The sequence below is a fragment of the Oncorhynchus kisutch genome, linkage group LG17 (assembly GCF_002021735.2).
Source record: "Oncorhynchus kisutch isolate 150728-3 linkage group LG17, Okis_V2, whole genome shotgun sequence".
Classification (NCBI taxonomy): domain Eukaryota; kingdom Metazoa; phylum Chordata; class Actinopteri; order Salmoniformes; family Salmonidae; genus Oncorhynchus; species Oncorhynchus kisutch.
The window spans coordinates 78,556,886-78,561,767 of record NC_034190.2 but is presented as its reverse complement, the minus strand read 5'-3'; positions in this window follow the sequence as shown (position 1 = coordinate 78,561,767).

Below are 4,882 nucleotides of genomic sequence, written 5' to 3'. Positions count from 1 at the left end.
TATGATCAAATTTTTTGGTTCTAGTCAGGATTCTAGCAGCCGTATTTAGCACTAACTGAAGTTTATTTAGTGCTTTATCCGGGTAGCCAGAAAATAGAGCATTGCAGTAGTCTAACCTAGAAGTGACAAAAGCATGGATTAATTTTTCTGCATCATTTTTGGACAGAAAGTTTCTGATTTTTGCAATGTTACGTAGATGGAAAAAAGCTGTCCTCGAAATGGTCTTGATATGTTCTTCAAAAGAGAGATCAGGGTCCAGAGTAACGCCGAGGTCCTTCACAGTTTTATTTGAGACGACTGTACAACCATTAAGATTAATTGTCAGATTCAACAGAAGATCTCTTTGTTTCTTGGGACCTAGAACAAGCATCTCTGTTTTGTCCGAGTTTAATAGTAGAAAGTTTGCAGCCATCCACTTCCTGATGTCTGAAACACATGCTTCTAGCGAGGGCAATTTTGGGGCTTCACCATGTTTCATTGAAATGTACAGCTGTGTGTCATCCGCATAGCAGTGAAAGTTTACATTATGTTTTCGAATAACATCCCCAAGAGGTAAAATATATAGTGAAAACAATAGTGGTCCTAAAACAGAACCTTGAGGAACACCGAAATTTACAGTTGATTTGTCAGAGGACAAACCATTCACAGAGACAAACTGATATCTTTCCGACAGATAAGATCTAAACCAGGCCAGAATATGTCCGTGTAGACCAATTTGGGTTTCCAATCTCTCCAAAAGAATGTGGTGATCGATGGTATCAAAAGCAGCACTAAGGTCTAGGAGCACGAGGACAGATGCAGAGCCTCGGTCCGATGCCATTAAAATGTCATTTACCACCTTCACAAGTGCCGTCTCAGTGCTATGATGGGGTCTAAAACCAGACTGAAGCATTTCGTATACATTGTTTGTCTTCAGGAAGGCAGTGAGTTGCTGCGCAACAGCCTTCTCTAACATTTTTGAGAGGAATGGAAGATTCGATATAGGCCGATAGTTTTTTATATTTTCTGGGTCAAGGTTTGGCTTTTTCAAGAGAGGCTTTATTACTGCCACTTTTAGTGAGTTTGGTACACATCCAGTGGATAGAGAGCCGTTTATTATGTTCAACATAGGAGGGCCAAGCACAGGAAGCAGCTCTTTCAGTAGTTTAGTTGGAATAGGGTCCAGTATGCAGCTTGAAGGTTTAGAGGCCATGATTATTTTCATCATTGTGTCAAGAGATATAGTACTAAAACACTTGAGCGTCTCTCTTGATCCTAGGTCCTGGCAGAGTTGTGCAGACTCAGGACAACTGAGGTTTGGAGGAATACGCAGGTTTAAAGAGGAGTCCGTAATTTGCTTTCTAATAATCATAATCTTTTCCTCAAAGAAGTTCATGAATTTATCACTGCTAAAGTGAAAGTCATCCTCTCTTGGGGAATGCTGCTTTTTAGTTAGCTTTGCGACAGTATTAAAAAGGAATTTCGGATTTTCCTCAATTAAGTTAGAAAAATAGGATGATCGAGCAGCAGTAAGGGCTCTACGGTACTGCACGGTACCGTCCTTCCAAGCTAGTCGGAAGACTTCCAGTTTGGTGTGGCGCCATTTCCGTTCCAATTTTCTGGAAGCTTGCTTCAGAGCTCGGGTATTTTCTGTGTACCAGGGAGCTAGTTTCTTATGAGACATTTTTTTAGTTTTTAGGGGTGCAACTGCATCTAGGGTATTGCGCAAGGTTAGATTGAGATCCTCAGTTAGGTGGTTAACTGATTTTTGTCCTCTGGCGTCCTTGGGTAGGCAGAGGGAGTCTGGAAGGGCATCAAGGAATCTTTGTGTTGTCTGTGAATTTATAGCACGACTTTTGATGTTCCTTGGTTGGGGTCTAAGCAGATTATTTGTTGCAATTGCAAACGTAATAAAAACTTTTTCTTTTAGTCTACTTGGTAAATATTTTCTTCTTCTTGAACTGTACTGTTGGTTAAGGGCTTGTAAGTAAGCATTTCACGGTAAAGTCTACACTTGTTGTATTCGGCACATGTGACAAATCAAATTTGATTTGATTTGATATATGTAGCCTCTGTCCCCTCTGTCTTTGTCGGTTATTGTTCCCATGACCGTTGGTGGTGTGAGTACCTATGTGTTGGTGCAGCTGTTATGCTGCTTGCTTTATATATTGTGTATTACGGGTATCGTCCCGTGTGGTTCAACAAGGTTTACACTCGCTCTTTTGTTTGGGTACAGCCCAGTGTTTTTGTGTACGTGTTTGTTTTGGGTGTATTAAAAACCACTATTATGTATTCCTGCGCCTGTCTCCAAATCCTTTATACCAGCGTGACAAAAATGGTCAGTTACAACATTAACAATGTATTTCTCATCAATTTCATGTTATTTTAATGGACAAAAAAATAGAATTTCTTTCAAGAAAGGACATTTCTAAGTGACCCCAAACTTTTGAACAGTAGTGTATATTCCCAAATTGAATGGGAGGTTGGGTGAATAATACATTATTTAAGTGATTGATAGTTTGTATTCAGCAGTCATAAAATAATTCCTTGTTTACGTTGATTAACTACTAAAGTAATGATTTCGCCAGACAGCAAAGGCAGCATCTCTGTAGATGACTTGAAAATAAATGAAGTCACAGAAAAAGACACAGAAAACTGAAACTGGAACAAAGGATATTAAAAAAAACAATTATTCCTCCATACATTTGAAATGATAAACCAGCCCAGCCTCACATCCAATTTGCGCATATATGTACAAAATGTATTTCAGCAGATTTCGTGCGTTTTTGTCCATTTTTGTGTGGTTCAATTCGTTCGAAAAGCCACAACTTTAACCAGTAGGCACACAAGCCTTTGCAACAACCATATACGCGACTATACCTTACCCTAACCTTAACCCTAACCTTAACCATTCTACTAACTATACCTAACCCTAACTCCAACTGGACCTAACCCTAACCCCCACCCTACGGACAGACGACTCTTTAACCCAACCAATGGGTCAATCTACAAGTGGGCAACCATGGGGCCCACAACTTTGGCCGGCCGCGCCCGGACCCCTCCGGCCTACCCGCATATGTGTGGAGTGCACCCCCTCCCTTTCCCACGTGTCAGAGATGGAAGTGGATCAACCGACTCAAAACTAGAAACCAAACTCCTAGGTTGCACTATGCTTTCCACATCCTATTTAGTTATTTATTTTATTTTACCTTTATTTAACCAGACAAGTCAGTTGAGAACAAATTCTTATTTTCAATGACGGCCAAGGAACAGTGTATAACTGCCTGTTCAGGAGCATAAAGACAGATTTGTACCTTCTCAGCTCGGGGGTTTGAACTTGCAACCTTCCAGCTACTAGTCCAACGCTCTAGAGAGAGAATAAAGTAGACGGCACGGGTCAAAATTTTTATTCATGACCCTGTGTCCATGATGACGTGTACATGTCCAAATATGGGCCTCCGGCCAGGCCATCCTGTTCCTGTGGTCACGTGGTAGAGAGTGTGTTATTTTATATCTATATTGCATCCTTTGAAGATGTCTAGGGACCTGGTTGAACTGGGGGGTTTCTGTGTTTGAACTTTTGAAAGAGTATGGCCCCCCACCCCCAGTTTTATTGTCCTTATGGTTGCTATCTATGAAGCAGGAATGTGTGTGTGTGTGTGTGTTAGAAACAAGGTCCCTTGGCATTGTGTCCATTTCAAGCTTTCAACAACAATTAAACAGCCATCTAAATAATGTTTCTCAGCCTAGTTTCCTATTTAGTTCTCTTTATATGTACAGGCACAGAGCTTCCAGATGGCTCCAGCCTAAGGATTTTCAGTGCATGTACACCTGGGGAGATTAGAACCCCAAAGAAAAGATCCTAAAGGTCATTTCAGATTCAGGTTTATCATGACAGCCTCTTTATGAAAGGCCTTTACTTATGGCTAAACAGTTTTCTACACATCTTATTAATTAAGATGTGGGCATACCCAGGATTTACATGCAGGACGGTTGATCTACACATGGAGGGAAAACTTACGGAGATTTGATGGAGCGGGCAAGCGTCTTTGCGATGGTGAATTGGAAACGGATAATGGTCAGGGCTAACCGGCCCCTTTATCTGTAAGAAATAGTACACATGTTGAATTATAACGTGTTAAAATGTAGGTACTAAATATTTAGAATTAAATCACTGGTTTTAAAAATGTATCTCACAATTTAACGATAGGGGAAGAGGGGGTTTAGGGGGGTTATTAACTTTATGGAAAACAATATTCACACTATGTGGATTATAAACATGTACATACATAGAGAACCAACACATCAAGATCTAACAGGGATGAGAGGGGATTCATAGTACAACAGGAGTCTTCTGTAACCTGCAATACGTGTTAAATATGTTTTACATACATCCACGACTGAATGGTTTCACAAACCCCCTATAAAGGTTTTGTAAGAAAGTTGTAACAGGCCTCATTCAACAGTCTAGAGATGAACCTAGAGACACCAAAACATCAACGTTTAGAGCAGCTTGGAGATTATTACCCATGTAAGTGGGGAGCAAAGAGCGGATTTACCCAACTCTGTACAAACCCCGACACGGGGTATGATAACTCTGACACGTACGTCTAATGATTATTGTAGATGTTTACAACAGTAGGTCAATGAGATGTATAAAGGCAAATTGACATAACGGACCTCAAAGACCAACAGCCTACTTTATAATATAGAATGCAGGGGTGTGTACTGAACATGTAACCATTATAAAACAAAATGGTCTACGGTCAAATGCATCTATATAGTTTTTAATGAAGTGGTCGCTGCATTCATTTAGATTATTTCAACATAGTCTAGATCAGTCCACAGAATGGAACACCTATCAATTAACCATGATAACGGGAGTTACCCATGACATACACTA